At 39.2% G+C, this 10203-nt stretch overlaps 1 protein-coding gene across 1 annotated transcript in view; it reads left to right on the top strand.

Moving 5' to 3' along the window:
* The first annotated feature begins 340 nt into the window (after nt 1-340).
* Nucleotides 341-10203, top strand: part of LOC148948872 (aquaporin-7-like) — a 209774-nt gene continuing 199911 nt past the window's right edge. Inside the window, exon 1 of the mRNA XM_089094779.1 lies at nt 341-439. The gene's annotated coding sequence lies outside the window, so the exon portion shown is untranslated. The remainder of the gene's footprint in view (nt 440-10203) is intronic.

The following is a 10203-nucleotide window of genomic DNA, read 5'->3' as shown; positions in this document are numbered from 1 at the left end:
CCCCTTTTCCTTCTTATGACATCCTGCGTATTGTCCATAAAGTGTGACTTTAAAGTCTGTTTTTTTCCAGAGCACAAAAGACATGCTTAATATGTGTATGTATGAGTATATACATATAAAAGAAATATCATTGACTTACGTATTTAAAACAGGCCTTTCCCAACTTTGTGTCGTGATACCCCGAAGTGCTGCTAAGTAGCATCAAGGGTGTTATAGAATAGACAATCAATGTACTATACTTGGTAAATCACCTCTAGGAATTACCACTTCTTTAAATGATGTCTCCTCCGTTGCGAAAATATTAATGCTTCAATATTAATTTTGGTTAATGTGTGTGATGTAGTATCGTGGGTACCGTTAGGATATCGCCACCAGGAAAAACTTGGAAAAGTTCTTACGGAACTAATTTGTCAAGTTTCGTTTTTGGCCGAATAGACAGGTAGAGTTACTAGGGCTGTGTTTAGAGTTAGAGTTGCTTTTTTTTGTGCCTGAAAAGTCTGAACAAAACAAATTTAAACAAAATAAAGTAAAAGCCAATTAATTGTGGAATAGAAATTACAATTTTTGAATATCAATCTTTATACTTTAAAGTGTCTTCAGTATCTGATTGAATAAAATAGCTAGCAGTCACGTGACGTTACAATTCCTTTGTAACGTCGGAAATTTACACTTTCCGTTTTGACAATATTCAAGATAAAATCAACCCAAATCAGTTTGACTTTAGGCCGAATCATATCACCACACATTACTTAATTTATGTACTTGACACTGTTTTCAAACATCTTGAGTTAAATAGTTCCTACGCTGAGGCTGTTTTTGCTGATATTAGCAAGGCCTTCGACAACTAGTCTAGTCGCTTAGTCAAAGGTTCGTGCAAATGTTGAAAAAAAGTGTAAAAGTTGGTCCACAGGGGCAGTTTGATGGGCTCTTTCGAATGAGAATGGGACATAGGTGATCTGACCACCTCAAGAGAGGAAAACAGGGGGTAAAAGTCGCCCAAAAGGGGGAAAAGCAAAAAAATCCTTTTCCCTATTTTTAGCTTGGTATTCAGTGTGTATGCTCGGTATTAGACAGAAATTGAAGCAAAGTGGTCAAACGGATGCTTGGATGGTCCCACCATCAAAGGGAGGGGGTGGGGGTGAAATTCACCTAACAGGGAGGGGGGAACAGGAAATATTGTTTTCGCCTATTTCAAATTGATATTCGGTTTGTTTATTCAATCTTATATAGTCAATGATTTAATGCCATGGCGAAAGTGCGGAGGATGTCCTGGGAAGGGAGAAACAGGGGTAAATATTTCCTCCGGGGGAAATACTAAAGAAGGTAAATTTCTGATCTGCTGTCTCTAAGTTTGTTCTCACCATTTCAGGAGGCATTCTCAAGGTCGAGTGGTACATTATTAATCCTAAATCCTGGATAGAGGAAAGAGGGGAAACTGGGGAGGCAGGGGAAAATGCCAAACTGAGTTTCTTTTCAATTTGGGCTGCGGCGGTTATATTGACTCTACTGGAAGTAGGTGGCAAACACGGAGCAAAGGAAACCGGGAATGACAGCTGTGACGCTACGACAGGATGACCACTACGACTGTTCCCTCCTTCATTTCCCCTCCTTTAAGAGTCAAATGCACTACTATAACTTTCGTTTAAAGATATGACTTTAATCACTGAAGAAAGAAATAAAAAGAGATAAAAAAAGGGGAAAAAAAGTGGTACGCAGTTGAAGCCCTGGTTCAGCAGCCTATTCGTTGCTGGCGTCAGATCTGTAACACGCTGTATTACAAGCACACAGATCAGTGCACGATAGTGAGGCCTTCAGGCACTTGCATGGTGGCTTGCAGGCTTTCTTGCAGCCACATGTGACCAGTTCTTTGCACGCCTTGGAAGCCTCGGGTAGCTTCTTCCAGAAAGGATAACGCTCATCATTTACGAGCTTCCATCCAATTTTAGAGGGGGATGGAGGATTCTGAATGGGGTCGGCTGCTCTTCCCCAAATTCAGTCATCCTGAAAGTGTACAAGTCTAGTGTGCTGAAGAATCTGCCATCCCTTGGCAAAAAGCACTTTTCTCGCTTCGTCAACACCCTGAACTTCGCTTATCCGCTTATAGCATAAAACTACAAATCTCTCCAGTAGCTCTTGCGTTCGCTATCTCATAGCAGTCGACGCAGAAGACAAATCCAAGAACGCGTCAGTTGCATCAGGATAAGTTCTCCAGACATCAAAGGCTTTTTTCTTTCCGATGCCAGAAAAGGATTATACTGTATCACAGAGTGTAAACGCGTGGAAACCAGACAAAGCTTTTGACTTTTGGGGGCCAAGCGTAGGATGAGGGGGAAGAAGGATTCTGATCCAATTTCAGAAGAAGGGTTTGTAAAACTTTCTTCATACTCCTCAACGGCCCTATGAACATCGGGACCTGATGTGATCCATCGAAGCATGACATCTGGGTTTTCGATGAGTCCAATCAAACCGGCTGTTCCTTTCATTTTCTCATTCATCTGTTCATGCGCTTGATCCATTGCCATGGAAGTAAAAATATGTTTTGTCTTCGAACTATGTAGTTTCCTTTCATAAACTCAGAAAATATAGCTGGGTTCTGACGGCAATCATGCCTCGAACGTGCACCGACAGCCATCTGGCGTAGTTCGTGTGGTCCAGAGCGAACATCCACGGCAGAATCTTTCGCAGAGCATCGATATAAAGCATAAAATCTGCCTGGCGGATGGATCGTACGAACATCAACAAAATCAGTTCAATATTAAGTAGAGTTGATCAGCAACTAAACTGAGCGCTGAATTATTTTCTTGATTCACACCATTCATCGAAAGATAGCACCTCATTGTCGCTATCTTCATTCTAAGCAGCATACCCATCATATGCTCGGTGCCTAAGTATATTAAGGACTGAAGCAGTTACTTGGCGAGCGTAACAGGACTTAGTAATATACGACCCTATAAGAATGGCATCTGTCCTTCCTGTCGTTGTGACATCAGCTTGGACGAGAAGCTCGTCCCGTTCAAATCCTTTCATCCAGTCTCCTAGCACTTTCAGGATGTTCATTTCTATCTGCAAGCCACCGAAAAGGACGATAAACGAATCTTCAGGATGTATTTCTGTAAAGTTCCACTGTATCAGTTTGGCCAGCGCATAGAGCGGCTGATCAGCTGTCAAAACTGGAGTCTGACCTAGGTTCAGATACGCAACAACTGTCTTAACCAAATTCATAGTGTGAAGTGTCATCGCTACTGAATGCGCTTGGTCCTTAAACATAGGTAACAGTGGAATCGCTGCTTTTTGGCTTGTCCACCGTCGGTTGCCTACTGGAGTGGAGTGCAGCCCACCAGACCGGCATCGAAGCATTTCCGTTCTGTTTCTCCACTACTTCTTCAGCATGATTCAACCAATCTTCTTCTACGTTCTCAGGCTGCTTTCCAGTGATTGATGGTTCGTCTATCGGTGCGATACGAGGGACTAATTGGTGTGCTATGCGTAAACGAGCAGAAGGGACTTCGGTATATTCCCTCGGTAGGCTTTGGACTTTTCTCGATGCTCAGAACTGCTCTTTCTGTCTCGAACAGAGGTGTTCTCTTGGAGCATGGTCGGCTGCTGGAAGCTGTATTAAAGAAATAGCTGCCCCATGAAAGGAATCGGTAGCGGTTGTAGAGGAGAGATTATGGTCGATGTTGTCAAACGCAGTGGTAGTGAAAAGACTACTACTGAGCGAGGCTGGACAAATGCAGATTTCAAATGCAGATGTTGTCAAACTGGTTTGAATTCACAAACGCAGATTTCGTTTGTGAATTCAGTTACTATCCGCAAAAGTCGATCGTATGAAATTCCTAGACCATGAAAACCTAGCTTATCTACAATGTAACTTTTTCTGGTCTTTGAGTATGCCAGAAGACTGGTGCATACAGCAAGAGGAGTTTCCCTGTGTCTGTCATGTTAAATGTTAGTTTATCCGTTATCATTTTTAGGACGACACTTTTTAATGTTGAATTGCAAAAGCCGCGCCATTGAAAAGGCAATCTGAATATTTTGACTTTTGTCCTCACATGACATGTCCGTACCGTACAGTAGAATCCTTGTAAAAGCAGCCAGACTCGGCGGAACGGATTATTTTTTATATCCACGACGAAAGGTTATACCACAACGTATAGTCTTTTTCTTGCATTTCAGTTCTTATCATGGTTGCAGCACGCGCTATTGCAAGTCCTGTGTCATCAGAATCACTGGAGAAAGCAATCTTGACGATCTCACCCGCATCTTGACTGAAAGTAAGTAGACCATGCTTGCCAGACTTGTCTCTTTCAGCTCTCAAATCCAGTATATTCTGAAGCAGCCTCTCTTTGAGTCTAGTACTGTGAACATCCTTACTGTAGCTTGGTGCTATTTCTCCAAGTCGCTCTTCGTACTTTCGGTTCAGGTCTGACAGCCTGAACACAGGAAGTGGATCAGAGCCTCTAAATCTTTCTATGTGAAGAACAAGTTCTCCAAAGACTAAATTTTCAGCACTATTTTCATCCGCCTGGTTGGCTCTAGCATACGTTTTATAACGATTGCATAAAGCAGACAGACATGTGAGGTGGTATTTGGCGTTCAAGGCGTGCATATCCCCTTTAGAAAGCTTTGCTAGCAACTGTTTGTCCACAAGGACTTCTGCATAGGTGCGGACGCGTTGATCTATTGAATCAGTACAGGCGTTATGGAGAACATCTTTTGTTCCATCCTTGCCGCAAAAAAAGCACTTGTCCCTTTCTGTTGATTCATTCAAACAACTGTTTCTTCTTGTCTTCACTGGGCTACTGTGCACTGCTTTGGAACTTTCACCACTAAGTCTTTTGCGGGCACTTTCAAGCTTTTGGTTATCAATTTTATTCTTGCACGTTTCATGCCAGATTGCATTGTTTTTTTAAAGAATATCTCGGATGCCACCACCTTCGTCTAACATGGTTATATCCACAACATGAGGTAGTAAATCCAGTTGTTTGAATTCCACGAGATTGCTTGCGACTTCTTCGTAGCTTGCCGCATGTGGAGCCTTCGAAGGGTCTAAGAGCTTTTCCGAAGCCAGACTTTGACAAAAGGCACACTTTGTCCAGTCAGTCACCTTCTGCTCCTCTTGGTATTTGCTCCTTTGTGATCCTTCTTCAGTCGCTGTGACAAGCGCATAATTGCTCGAATTTCTGAAACAAAAAACGCGTATGAAATATTAAGTTTTAAATTTCGCATAAGACACTCCCTTGCGTTTTTTTTGTGTGAATCCTTAGAAGGCTGGGATGCCAAAAGGACACTTTTAGTGCTTTTTCGACACTTTTTCACTCTGAGTGACAACGTGCCACTATGGGTTAAAAAAGGCAGCTTTTTGAAAAAAAGGACCCTTTTTGGCATTTTTCAGAATCAAATACCTTGTCTTTATTTTTTTTTTTGTAAATACGACTGCTTTTAATTTGTACTTTACTTTTAAGCTTTGGTAACGTCTTGGGGATTTTTCTTAGATGTTTTTGCGCGCTGCGCGAAATTTAAAACGTGGTGAAAAGTTTGGCAAAAACGCTTGTCATGATTGCAAAGTACAAGCTTCCTGAAACTCTTTTAGTGAAGGGGGAGTTCTTAGGTCTGGTATAAGTGACTAATGTTATTCCTCCTTGGTGCATCTAACACCAATAAAGGTCGCAATCCTGCAAATTTCAATCATTTGTTGTCCATCTTTATTTGTATTAAATAAAAAAACAAGTTTTTTAAACTGAAAGTAAGGAGCGACATTAAAACTTAAAACGAACAGAAATTATTCTGTATATGAAAGAGACTGTCCCCTCCGCAACGCCTCGCTCTTTAAGCTAATTTTTTTTATTTTTTTAAAAAATAAAGTTGTGAGACAGAGTCAAAATTAAGCGTAAAGAGCGAGGCGTTGCGGAGGGGACAGTCTCTTTCATATACAGAGTAATTTCTGTTCGTTTTAAGTTTTAATGTCGCTCCTTACTTTCAGTTTAAAAAACTTGTTTTTTTTATTTAATTTTTGAACGTTTTTGAATAAATGTAGGTTTTGATCTTGGCTCACCGTACATGAGTAATTAAAACAAAATTTTCATATTAATTTACTTTTATTTAGTTAAATGGCTTTCTCGAAACTTGTTTAATTTTATTTATGAACGTTTTTATTAGTAATAAATATACGAAACTTACGAATTAACTTACGTAACGAACTTCTATATTCATATATTTTTAATACATTTATTAGGGGGTTCGCCCATTAGTCAATACCTTGCTCTTTAAGCGAAACTTCAAATTTTGTTCCAATTCTTTAGAAATGACCGCTTAATCACAAAGGCCGTTAATTAGAATAAATAGCTCTTATGAAAGTACTAAAAAATCTTTGGCTTAAAGAGCGAGGCATTGACTACGGGGTGAACCCAATTATATATGTAATATTTTCTGTTCGTTTAAAGTTTCGACGTTGCTTCTGTTGTAGTTGAAATACTTGTTTTTTTATATTAAATTTCTGATCTTTTTTTAAATAATGCTGGGAAGTCCGGCGTCCCCTTCATAGCAATGTCCCTTCCCCCATGAAAACTTCCTTCATGGAAAGATCCTCCCACATAACCACCGACCCACCCACCCCACTACCAGAAAAAATTTCCCCTGAAAACGTCTGTATACTTCCCAATAACAAATACTATGTGTTAACATTGGGTAAAGTTCATAACTTTCAGTCCTCCCCCAGGGAACATCGGGGGATTAAGTCATCCTAAAAGAATTACTGATCATATTTTCGAACATGCTGAACAAAACGGCTATCTCAAAATTTTGATCGGGTGACTTTGAGAAAAAATTAGCGTGGGAGGGGGCCTAGTTGCCCTCCATTTTTTTGGTCACTTAAAAAGGGTACTAGAACTTTCAATTTCCATTCCAATGAGCCCTTCCAAGATATTCTAGGACAACTGGTTCGATACGATCACCCCTGGGAAAAAAAAACAAAAAACAAACAAACAAACAAACAAACAAATAAACACGCACCCGTGATCTTTCTTCTGGCAAAAAATGCAAAATTCCAAATTTTTGTAGATGGGAGCTTGAAACCTCTACAGTAGGGTTATCTAATACGCGGAATATGATGGTGTGATTTTCATTAAGGTTCTATAACTTTTAGGGGGTCTTTCCCCCTTTTTTCGAAAATCAGCCAAATTTTCTCAGGCGCCTAACTTTTGATGGGTAGGATTAAACTTGATGAAACTTATATATTTGAAATCAGCATTAAAATGTGATTCTTTTGATGTATTTATTTGTATCAAAATACCGTTTTCTAGAGTTTCGGTTACCATTGAGCCGGGTCGCTCCTTACTTACAGTTCGTTACCACGAACTGTTTGATTATGTTAAGAATAGTATTTAGCTGACATTTTGATTGCTTGAATCTATTCTTCAACGGTTATTCAATTCTTGAGCAGAATAGAAAAAAGGTAAAACTTGTGAACAACTGAGGGTAAAAGTGCAGATTAGGGATCCCTGCAGTATAGAGTGCAGGGGTCCCCTCAATAGAACTAGGGTATAGAGAAATAAGTGAGTTGTTTATATCCTGCTTCTACTGTGCAGTTTCTGTTCAACTTTACACCCCAATTGATTGAATAATATACAGTAGGAAATCAAGGTGCTGTTATCGGGGGTAGCTAATCTGCACCTTTACTACTAAGATCAATTTCTGTTAAGTAAATAAAACGAAGAGAAGAAAGTTTGAATAAAATGACAATTATGTTTGGATTTCCCCAAAAATGTATCAGCAGCAAGTGATAATAAAAGATCCCCCCCCCCAAAAAAAAAAATATATCATAGTTACAAATTACAGATGTCTTGATTACTGAATCCTCTCAAGTTTGCTGGTTATATATCTGGTAACAAATGCTCAATTCCTCACTGGATGTTATGATCATAGATATGGAGAGAAGGGACGCTAGACAATCCTGTCAGAAGGACGTACGCATATTTTCTAGAGTAAGCTTCATCTCACTCTAGTGGAATTCTCAATCGAGGAAAATATGTACGCAGTCAACCGAAGAAATACAAGAAACATGCGAAGAAAGCATCAATAATCTTCAAAAGATTGCCAATCAAACAGATCAAACAAGTCAGAAAACCAGTGTAAGCTCGTAGGGAACTTGAAACAATGTTGCCAACACCAAAAACGGATTGAACACTCCCTCGCATCACTTTGCATTTTAGGACCTTACTTTATAGCCGTTGACCTATGAGTACCTGAACTGCATTACAGTATCTCCTTAGCCCAAAATGAGCCAGGTCAATAAGGCGTATTATCCACCTGAACTGGAGTAAGCAACGCTCGTTGTCAGTAAAGAACCTAACTTACACAACTAGGATCGCCGTCGTAAATATGGACTTTCAAATGTCAAAAGTACTAAGCACAAACTCAATGGAAGTATAATTTTTCAGCACAGATAGCGCCAAGCTTTTTCTTCAAAATGAGGTCAATTTGGCACAGCACCCGTATTGATAAAGTAACAATAAAGTCAATCTATACAGGGTAAACACTTACTTTTTCATCGTATTATCAGGTCCAGATTTAGGCCCGTTTTTTAGCACTAATACCTTTCATCTAAGATCTTGCATCTTTCTGCAAAGATTATCGATTTTTAACTCATATTTGTTCTAAGATCTTACAGCTCACTGATGTTAGCAAAAAGTGTGAAGAAGGCCACTGTTTTGTTATATAGAACAATGATGAGAGAACTTTGATGATATACTCATTGTTCTCAGACCACTTATCTTAGTTCAAATATTTAATTTTTAAGCGTTTTTTGCCAAAAGATGTAAGATCTTAGCACATTGATGAGTGAAAAACCGGCTCTTTTGTTTACGTATTATACGAGGAATCATCGCCGACTCAGTTTTTCGGTTCATTGACTGTTGCACCGAGGGGCTACTGACTTCAGAAATATGGGTGAACGGAGAAACAGCAGTAATGTTTGTCGCATTTTAAGTTTTTCTTTTGGAATTATTATGAATACAGGAAAAATTTTAAAGAAAAAGATAAAAAACGAAGCCCTTCGTAACCAATTTCACCCCCTTTACCCCCCCCCCCGTAAGTTACTAGGGCACTCTGAGAACTTTCCATTACTTTCTTCTTTTTTTTCTTTCTAATATACCCGAGAATAAAACTTAATGTCGAGTTAAAAATGGCAAAAACAAACATTTCTCATTTTCCACTGCTGGTTGAATTTCACCAAAGGGATGCGGAACAATCCAAGCACTTTTCCCATGACTTCCCTTCAGTTTCTATGCAATAACGAATATACTCACCAAATATCAAGCTGAAATAGGCAAAAAGATACTTTTTCGCATTTCCCCCCTTTGCGTGACTTTTACCCCCTGGGAATAATCTTAGGGTTGATGATGTTATATATCTGGACATATACCCAATACATAGTAGAAGTATTGCTGATACGTCATCTTAACAACCTGTGGGGGCCTAGTGGGTTTAGTTCAATACAGTTTCAATATTGCCCAAACTTTTCGCCTTAATATTCTTAGCTTTATCAGCAGTAGTAGTAGCACCGGTTGTAATAGTAGTAGCAGGAGTATCAGTAGTAGCAATCGAATTAGTAGTAGTAGCCTTAGCTTCAGTAGCTATAGTAGTAGTTGTAGTAACAGTGGTAATAGTTGTTGTAGTAGTAGTAGTATGAGTAAAAGCAGTATCATTAGGATCCAAACTTTGTCTTATGGTTAGTTCAACATCTCCCACAACAAGTACTGTCAGTTTCAACTTCACATACACAATTTTTTCTAAGATATTGCTAATACGCCCTTTTGAAAACCTGCATAGAAACGGTGTGTTGGGATCCAGTTCACCTTCCCCCACAAAAGTCCTTGAAAATTGACGTATGAAGCAAAGAATTAAAAAAAATACATGAAAAATAATATTAAATGGGCGAAAAAAACGAGGTTAGTGTCACTCAGTTGAAACATATGAAACTAAAATAAGCAGATATTTCGACAAGGACCTCTACGAAGTCGTCTTCAGTGCTCAGAAAAAAACAAAAACAAAATCTAACCTTTTGAAGTAAACTTCACGAAAAGAGAAAATGTACTGTTTTTTTTTTAATTTCTTCATTTGATCAAGTTGAAAGCGACAAAGGACGGCTTATAATTAACAATGTTCATTACGACTTCTCCTCTGAGAAGGTCTGGATTTTCAACC

The sequence above is a fragment of the Artemia sp. Qi Xiang Cuo genome, chromosome 9 (genome assembly GCF_049724085.1).
Source record: "Artemia sp. Qi Xiang Cuo chromosome 9, ASM4972408v1, whole genome shotgun sequence".
In the NCBI taxonomy this organism is placed as follows: domain Eukaryota; kingdom Metazoa; phylum Arthropoda; class Branchiopoda; order Anostraca; family Artemiidae; genus Artemia; species Artemia sp. Qi Xiang Cuo.
The sequence above is the reverse complement of the archived record's forward strand: the minus strand, read 5'-3'. Positions and strand labels throughout refer to the sequence as shown.